Here is a 10,123-nt window from a genome sequence, read left to right on the forward strand (position 1 = left end):
CAGCTCATCACCTTTGTTCAGAATAACTGTTCATTCGGAGGAAGTGTTCAAGAAGATCCCAATCAACATCTAACCACCTTCCTGAGGATATGTGATACTGTGAAGTCTAATGGTGTTCATCCTGACACCTATAGACTGCTTCTATTCCCCTTCTCACTCAAGGACAAGGCATCTAAATGGCTGGAATCTTTCCCGAAGGAGAGCTTAACAACCTGAGAAGATGTGGTGAACAAATTCTTGGCAAGATTCTATCCTCCTCAAAGAATCAACAGGTTGAGAGCTGAGGTTCAAACTTTCAGGCAACAAGATGGTGAGACTCTATATGAAGCATGGAAGAGGTTTAAGGATCTGACAAGAAGGTGCCCACCAGATATATTCAATGAATGGGTGCAGTTACACATTTTCTATGAAGGTCTTTCTTATGAATCAAAGAAGGCAGTAGACCACTCATCCGAGGGATCTCTGAACAAGAAGAAGACCATTGAAGAAGCCATAGATGTCATTAAGACTGTAGCTGAGAATGACTACTTCTATGCTTCTGAAAGGGGTAACACTAGATGAGTAATGGAGCTAAACAATGTAGATGCACTGCTAGCTCAAAACAAGATGATCACCAAGTAGCTGGCTGACCTTACCAAGAAGATGGAGAGGAGTCAAGTAGCAGTAATCACCACCTCAACAGTAGCTCAAGAAGGAGTGAATGAAGAAGCAGAGGGTGATCAGGAACAAGCCAACTACATTGGAAATCCACCTAGGCAGAACCATGACCCATACTCCAAGACTTACAATCCTGGTTGGAGAAACCACCCAAACTTTGGGTGGAGAAATCAACAAGACCAAGGCCAAGATCAGAGACGCCACAACCCCAACAACAATGCAGCTCACCAACATTCCACACAGAGATCATATCAGCACCCACCTAATAACACACCTCAACATCCATACCAAAGCCAAAATGGCCCTTCTCATCCCTCCAATCTCAATTCACCATCATCGGAAGAAAGACTATCAAGGATTGAGACTCTACTTGAAGGCATATGCAAAGAGATTCAAGATAACAAGGTGTTCAAAAAGGAGGTGCGAGCTAATCTCAAAAACCAGGGAGACACCATTCAGAAGTTGGAATTTCAAGTGGGATACCTCTCTAAAAAGATTCCCAAACCTACTGATAGCTTTCCAAGTGACACAGAGAAGAACCCGAGAGGTGAAGCAAAGAAGGTCAGATGGGAAGATTGCAAGATGGTCACTATAAGTGATAAGGGGACTGAGGAAGAGCCGAACAATCTATTAGAACAACCTGGAGATACATCAGCAGAGAAACAGGAAGAGGATCACCAAGAAACTAAAATTTCACAGAAGGAGCTGCTGAGACTCTATGCACCCTTTCCCCAAAAACTCAAAGGTGGTGTAGAAAAGAGAATATACTCAAGGTTTCTTGACATGTTTGCATCTCTCCATGTAAACATACCATTCATCAAGGCCCTCCAACAAATTCCCTCATACATTAAGTATATGAAGGAGCTGCTGACCAGGAAAAGCTCACTCAAAGGAGGGCAAATAATAGTGATGAATAAGGAGTGCAGTGCTCTCATTCAACCAGAGATGCCTACAAAAAGGAAGGACCCAAGGAGTTTTCACATCCCCTGTGCCATAGGAGAAACAATGTTTGACAAAGGACTCTGTGACCTAGGAGCAAGCATCAACTTAATGCCCTTATCCCTTATAAAGAAGCTGTAGATCAATGAGCTAATGCCCACAGACGTAGTCATCAGGATGGCTGACAAAACTCAAAAATAAGCAGTTAGAGTGGTTGAAAATGTGTTGGTAAAGGTTGGGAACTACTTCCTTCCTACAGACTTTGTCATATTGGAAATGGAAGAGAGTCACCTTCACCCAATCATAATTGGAAGACCATTCCTAGGTACAGCTAGAGCGCTCATAGATGTGGAGCGAGGAGAGCTAATATTGAGGATACATGACGAACAACTCGCATTCAATGTCTTCAAACCCTCACAAGAAGTAGATCAGGAAAGCAAGGAACCAAGGAAAGAGCACGACAAAGCACTGGTGGAAGAAACAAGCATTGAATCACAGGGAATCCCTTTGGTTGATGAACAAGATAATCAGCAGCTGTCACAGCTCAAGAAAAATCAGGAGGAACCTAAACCACCAGAGTCATATGAGACCAGCAACAATATTTCCTTGAAAGAAGAGGCCACAAAGAGTAGGGCAACATCAAAAGCAACAAAGAAGAAGGCACCAAGGGGATGGAGGAACAAGAAGATTCCTACAGAGGATTTCTCTCCAGGGGATAAAGTGATCTCAGCTTACTTCCTAGATATCCCACCTCATCTCCCCACCATCCCATCTCAGCTACCTAAGGTTTTCACCATCAACAAAGTTCTCTCCCTAGAGCATGTAGAGATCCTTGATGAAGCTAATGGATATAGGTTTACTGCAAGAGGGGAAGATCTGAAGCATTACCAACCACCCTGACAAAGGGCAGAACGTCAAGCTAGTGACGCTAAAGAAGTGCTTCATGGGAGGCAACCCATGTTTTATATGCTTTTAAAAGTAGTTAATAATGCAAGGTTCATGAAGTCCAAATCAACTCTGACATATACTTGAATGAATCCTTTTATGCAACATATAGTGAAGAACAAGTTTGGTGTTCAAGGCACACTAAGAGAACATGAATGCAATTCATATCATGTCACTCTTAGAACCTTGAATAATTCCGTTTACTCCACATGGCCATAAGCTAAGTTTGGTGTCACCAATGTTGCATACATGGACAATCAATTAGTTAGTTGGTTTGTACTTATGAATAGCACTTAGTCAGTTAACAACAAAAAAAATTTAAAAAGTAGTTACTCTTTCTTTTCTTTTAAATTTTGCCACCACTTTCCATAAATTCATTAATCACATCCTTTTATTTGTAGGAGAATTGATGGGACAATTGAAGAAGGAGGATTCGGCCACCACAAAAGGAGAAGTACTATACACGTGTTTTCAAGGGGGATGCATTGGGAAATGTTGCCACGCAACATTGGAAGAGTGACACGCTTGGAAATTGAACCAACCCCCCTTCATAAAGTTGATGATCGTTGTGCTCATCCTATGCTAAACCCCATCCATTCATCACACAACCACTCCATCAATCCACACCTTTCATTCACTCACCATCTCCCTATATAAAGTGGTTCCTAGTCTGTACTCCCTTTCACATTCCAATTTCCATCCTTTACACTTCCCACTTTTAACACCCAACTCTTCTTACCCCATCAGAAACACTCTCACTCACTCCCTTCACTACACCCCATCTTAACCGGCCGAAGCCAATTATCCACACCCTTTACACCTTCACATATCAACAATCACTTATGGCATCATCAAGCTCTAAGAGAAGAAAAGGGAAGGAGCCTATGGAGCAACGCCCTTTCGATGAGAAGAAATTCAAAACCTTTCACCATGCACTACAATATGGATGGATGGTTGATAAGGAGATCATATATGAGCTAGGCTTTCAAGTCAGAAAAACTGAGTGCCCCGAAATCACAGAGAAGGTGGAGAAGAGAAAGATGGGAGCTCTTTACTGATCCAGTCATAAAAGTAAATGCAACTCTTGTAAGAGAGTTTTATGCAAATGTAGTCAGGTATGATAAGGCAGATGACTCCTATATAAGCTTCGTGAGAGGGGTAATCGTGGACTTCAGCCCCATGAGCATCATGAGGGCATTAAAGCTACGAGCCATACCCTTTGCAGAAGAAAGCTATCACTCCAAAATAGATGGCAGCCCCAATCATGACCAGATTGTACAAGATATATGCGTGCAAGGAGCTGATTGGGTACGGGATCCTCAGGGGAAACCCAAGTTCATCAAGAGAGGGGACCTCACCCTTGAGGCAAAAGGGTGGTTTGAAATTGTAAGGAGATCCATCCTTCCTGCCGAGAATAACTCAGAGGTGAATCTTAAGAGAGCAACAATGGTTCAATGTATACTTAAAGGGGGAGAGATCAAGGTCCATGAACTTATAGCTCAAGGTATTAGGAAGATGGCTGAAAAGAGCGATTCTGGAGGAAGGTTAGGCTACCCCAGCACTATTTTTTGTCTGTGTGACAGGGCTGGGTGGTGTTTGAAGATGAGGACCCCGAGTGGATAAAAGTGGGCATCCCAATTACTGTCTGACGGATGCATGCGGTTGCATCTCCCCTACCTCAACGAAAGCGAAGAAAGAGGCCAGCCCATCAAGTAGTAGAAGGACAAAACTTAGAGGAGCAAGCCCCTTTAGACATGCACCAGCTACAGGAAGCCATTAATGGCTTATCTAGACAATACTTGGAAAATCAAGGGGCACAGAAAGAGTTGCAACTACAGTTGGTAAGCCGTCAAGAAGAATTACTCTCTGGATGGATGAATCAACAGGGGGAATGGCAAAAGCAATTAATGGAGCAGCAACTGGAACAAGGGAAACATTGGGGTGAATCCTTCCACAGGATAAAACAAAGGCAAGATCAACAACAAGAAGCCATCCAAAAGCTAATCAACATCCAAGCACATCAAGGTGCACACATACATGAAATGCATCGGAAACAACTGGAACAGGCAAAACTCTTTGACGAATACAGAGCGTTTGCAGAAGGAGTTTACATGAACGAGATTGGACATCATGTAAACACTCAAGCCAGGCTTGGGTACTTAGTTGGACAACTGCCTGTACTGCACCCGGGAATCACAAGATATGAAGAAGTAAAGGATGAATTAGCACGAGAAGAAAGAGAGAGGGTAGAAAAGAGTCATGAATTAGTAAGGAAGGCACTTGAGGAGTGGAAGAAAGCCAGACTAGCACGGATACAAGGAAACACAAGTGGACACAAAGAGGATAAACAAGAGGGAGAGCATAAGCACCCCTATGAGTAAAAGGTGGTGGAGTTCCCTCTTTGTTCCATCTTTTTCAAAGCTTTAAATAAGGAAAATCATGTATGAAATAGAACATGTTTCCTTGGTAGTTTAGGATTTTAAATTCTGCCTTTAAGTTGTCATTACTTAGGTCTATGCTTGCTAGTCTAATGTCACTGCTGCATCTTCACCTTGCTTACTTGTATGCTTATCCTTTTGAATCAAATAAAAAGAGAATGTATGCTATAAAAGACCAGAGTGATGATCAATTGTGGAATAGGTTTTTAAGCTTGTGGTGTAGTAATCACTTAGCTAAGTTGGTTCACCAACAAGATAGGAAGGTAACTATCTGTCCTGAAGTCATATGCTTAAAACACACCCCATGAGACTAGCTAAATAACAAGATCCTAATAAGAAAAAGGAAAAGAACAATAAGAGTTGAAAAAGGAAGAAAAGTAATAAGAAATAAGGCTAGGCACTAAGGGCTTGAATCTTGAGGGATGTGTTTGTGGTGCTCTTGTACCAAGGATCTGCTTGGATGAATAAGTTCTTAGGAGTGCTTCATCACTTGGTAACTTGGGTTAACTAACCCGAGATTATCAACTGAAAATCCACTATCAAGAGCAACCTTGCTACAGAACATTTAGTAACCCAAAGAGGTGCTGGACACCAAGGCCTCAAGGAAAAAAATAACAAACCATGTGCTTGTGGTGTGCATGTATGGGGGAGAGAGACTTGAGGGAGTAAGTCCTTAGGGGTGTTTCAACACCTAGCACCTTGAATCAACTGGTTCGGGAGTGTTGGCTGAAAGCTTAGTTTAAAAAGTCGCCCCCTCACAGAACACTTAGCCTAAGGATGCAATGAACCTTGAAAAGACAAAGGGGTCAACAAATAAAAGCCTCAAAGGGTGCAATCAAGTGAGTATTCCAGGGAAAGATAAAGGTCTGAAAGCCAGTAAAGGAATGAACCTAAGTTGCTATGCATGAAACCCCATAAAACCAAGGACATGACTTCCACAATAATGATTCATTCCTCATTTCATTTCATTCATCATTCTCATGTTTCAGTACTTGCTTAGGGACAAGCAAGCTTTAAGTTTGGTGTTGTGATGGCAGGGTATTTCGGCCAGTTTCACTGACCTTTTCTTTACTATTTTAGGGTAGTTTCATGCATTTTCTTAGGAAATAAGCAAGTTTTGGGTGGAATTTCACTTACATCTTGATTCAAGTAAACATTGTGAATTTTATATGATTTCATGAGAATTATGCATGAATTTAATGACAAATTGGATGATGCATGACTCATAACTTGGATTAGAGCTTTAATGCACTTTATTTGCATGATTTCAGGACAAAGGAGGCAAGGAAAAGCCACGTTAGTAGCCACGTTAGTCTAACTAACGTGGCCACTAACGTGGAATGGGAGCTAGCTTGCAACGTTAATGAGAAAAGTAATCTCCAATAACGTCTTCGAAGCCATCATAGCCCACGTTAAATAACACGTTAACTACATTAACGTGGTAGTTAACGTGGAGGAAAAGGAAGCTCCAAGCGTTAGTCGTAAAAGTGAGTGCCACTAACGCTCCAAAAAGGGAAATTGGCCACGTTAAGAGTCACGTTAACTTAGTTAACGTGAACTCTAACATGGAAGAGAAAGATAATGCCAACGTTAGTGACACTCACCTTTGCCACTAACGTTGGACTAAGCCCATATTGGCCACGTTAAGAGCCACGTTAACTTAGTTGACGTGAACTTTAACGTGGAAGGAGCAAGGAATCGCCAACGTTAGTGACACTCACCTTTGTCACTAACGTTGGACTAAGCCACTATGAGCCACGTTAGCTGCCACGTTAATTACATTAACGTGGAAGCTAACGTGGAGGAAAGGGATGATGAGCCAACGTTAATGACACTCACCTTTGTCACTAACGTTGGAGATGGCAATCAACACCACGTTAGTGGTCACATTAATGTAATTAACGTGAGGCACTCACGTGGGAAAGGGGCGTTTTGGAGCGTTAGTGAAAAAGGTAGGTGTCACTAACGCTCTCGAAGATTTGGCAAGCCTACGTTAAAGGTCACGTTAACTATACTAACGTGAACTCTAACGTAGGGAGAAAGGGGTACTCTCAACGTTATTGGGAAAGGTAAACCCCAGTAATGTTTGCGAAGGGCCAAGAGGCAACGTTAGTGATCACGTTAGTGCCACTAACGTTGAGGTTAACGTGGACCATTTTGGGTTAGGAACGTTATTGAAAAAGGTGATTGTCACTAACGTTCTCGACCCCACATTTTCACTTAACGTTAACACCACTAACACTCTAAGCTAAAGTCCATGCCTACTGCACACTTTCTCTGCAAGTGAAGCTGAGCCCACTAAAGATGATAACTGCTTCAACTCAAGATCAAAAGGCCCATATCCAAGACTTGAAGAGCTAACTAGAAGATCAGAAGAGTAGTATAAATAGGAGTAGTTTTGAACTAGAGAAGAACTTTTGGATTGGGAGAAATACTCTCTGTATAATTTTACTTTCTCTGTAACTTCTAGTTTTACTTTCAGAATGCACTCTCCATTTTTGTTTTCCATTCCCAGAGCCATGAACAACTAAACCCCTTTCATTGGGTTAGGGAGCTCTGTTGTAATTTGATGGATCAATAATAGTTTTCATTATTCTTCTTCTTTCTTTTCTCTTGATTTTACTAGAAAGCTTTCAATCTTTATCCAATTGGGTAGTTATCTTGGAAAAGAAGCTATTCATACTTGGATCTCTTCAGAACCTTGGAAGAGGAATGAAGAGATCATGCTAGAAATGCTTTCTCATGTTGGACCAAATTGGGGTCTGCATGGATATAGTGACATATAATCCTACCAACACTTTGATTTGGAAATACATGTGGTATAATCAGTGACCATACTTCATCTCTTCTCATGAGCAATTGGACCAAGGAATTGGCTATTGATCAAGATTTGAGAGATTGAATTGCCAAGGAATTGGAGTTCAATCACTTAAGATTGCCAAGGAGATCAATGAATTCATTGATTGAGGAAGAGATGAAAATGAACTGGATCCGGAGAATGCAACATCTCCTAAGCCCAATGAATCCCCCATTTCTGATCTTACCCATTCTCTTTAATTTCTGAAATTTACTTTCATGCTAAATTCCCCATTCCCCATTTGAGATTCTGCAATTTACTTTTCGTCATTTATATTCAGCTTTATATTCCCAGCATTTACATTTTCTGCTATTTACTTTCCGCCATTTAATTTCTTACAACTCTCACACCAAATTCTACTTAGCTTGACTAGAACATTCCTCTAATTAAAGTTGATTGACCAATCAATCCCTGTGGGATTCGACCTCGCTCTATTGTGAGTTTTTACTTGACGATAATTTGGTATACTTGCCGAGGGAAATTATTGAGAGACAAGTTTCCGTGCATCATTCCTTTCATCCAATACTTGCCTTATGAAACTGAAATCACTCAACAAACACATCAAGGCATCGAATGGAATTAAATTGAATTAAAATCACCAATTTTAGGGCCTAAAAAGCATGTTTTTACACTTAAGCACAAATCAAGGGAGAATTGCAAAACCATGCTATTTCATTGAATAAATGTGAGAAAAGGTGATAAAATCCTCCAAATTAAGTACAAGATAAATCACAAAATCGGGGTTTATCAAATCTCCCCACACTTAAACAAAGCATGTCCTCATGCTAAAATCAAGAAATAAGCAAAGGGGTATCAACATTTATTCAATGTAAACTAACTAAATGCAATCTATCTATATGCAATCTATCTATATGAATGCATCCACTTAGTCAAAATAAATCAATTTCCAAGAATACATATACAAACACAAGGGCTAAGGCAATAGCAATCACTCAACCCACAATTGAATTGAATTATTAAAAAGATTTTACAAACTTGCAAGAAAAGATGATCATGTATGGAGACATGTAATTGAGCGATCGAATCTCCCCGATTTGTAGGGGAATTTAAGAGGAATTAACCTAATCCTAACCTAATTCTAGAGAGAAGAGGGAGCTTCTCTCTCTAGAAACTAAGCTACATGATACAAAAACTTCAGACAATTGCTCTCCCCTTTGCCCAAGCTTGAATTCTGCATGAAATAGCATTAGAAATGAGTTGGGTTGGGCCTGGGCAGCTCAGAAATCACCCCCAGCATTTTGCCATTAAGTGGGCCAGGTAAGAGTATTGGCGCGTGCGCGCCATGTGCGCGTCCATGGGCGAGATCACTTTTGCGCGTGCGCGCCTTGTGCGAGTGCGCGTCCTTTGATGCATTCCTAATCTTTGTTTCTTCATGCATTCTCCCCTTTGTATGCTTTTCTACTCATTCCTTCCATCCAATACTTGCCTTATAACCTGAAATTACTCAACAAACACATCAAGGCATCGAATAGAATTAAAGTGAATTAAAATCACCAAATTAGGGCCTAAAAAGCATGTTTTTACACTTAAGCAAAATCCAAGGGAGAATTACAAAACCATGCTATTTCATTGAATAAATGTGGAAAAAGGTGATAAAATCCCCCAAAATAAGCATAAGATAAATCACGAAATCAGGGTTTATCTAGGTGCCAGCATTAATTTGATGCCTCTCTCAATGATAAAAAAGCTTGCAATAGAGGAAATTAAACCCACCAGGATGTCACTTAAAATGGCAGATAGATCACTCAAGATACCTAATGGAGTTGTAGAGAACTTATTGGTGAAGGTTGGAGAATTTATCTTCCTTGCCGACTTTGTCATCTTAGACATGGAAGAAGAAGGACACAACTCAATTATCTTGGGGCGACCTTTCTTAGCCATAGCAAGAGCCATCATTGATGTGGAGAAAGGTGAAATGATCCTCAGGGTGCATGATGAACAAATGATCATCAATGTCTTTAAATCAATGCAATATCCCCCTGAGAAAGAAAAGCACATGACAATGAAAATGATAGAAGACTTGGTGGAAGAAGCGCTTGGAACAAACGGTCAGGAGGAACAAGAAGAAGAAATAGAAGTTATCATGGATGAACAAGTGACTGAAATCTCTTCTGAAGATAAGACAGAGGACGCACCAAAGCAAGAGTTGAAGCCCCTTCCTCCTCATCTTAAGTATGCATTCCTTGGAGGAAAGGAGACCTTGCCAGTCATCATCAATTCCTCCTTAAGCATGAAAGAGGAGGAAAAACTGATTGAAGTGCCGAAA

At 40.9% G+C, this 10,123-nt stretch overlaps 1 non-coding gene across 1 annotated transcript; it reads right to left on the reverse strand.

The window, feature by feature from the left end:
- Positions 1–270: 270 nt before the first annotated feature.
- Positions 271–377, reverse strand: LOC112724702 (small nucleolar RNA R71). The gene has a single exon (XR_003163852.1). It is a non-coding gene; the product is annotated as a small nucleolar RNA R71 (small nucleolar RNA).
- Positions 378–10,123: the final 9,746 nt, after the last annotated feature.

The sequence above is a fragment of the Arachis hypogaea genome, chromosome 11 (assembly GCF_003086295.3).
Source record: "Arachis hypogaea cultivar Tifrunner chromosome 11, arahy.Tifrunner.gnm2.J5K5, whole genome shotgun sequence".
Lineage (NCBI taxonomy): Eukaryota > Viridiplantae > Streptophyta > Magnoliopsida > Fabales > Fabaceae > Arachis > Arachis hypogaea.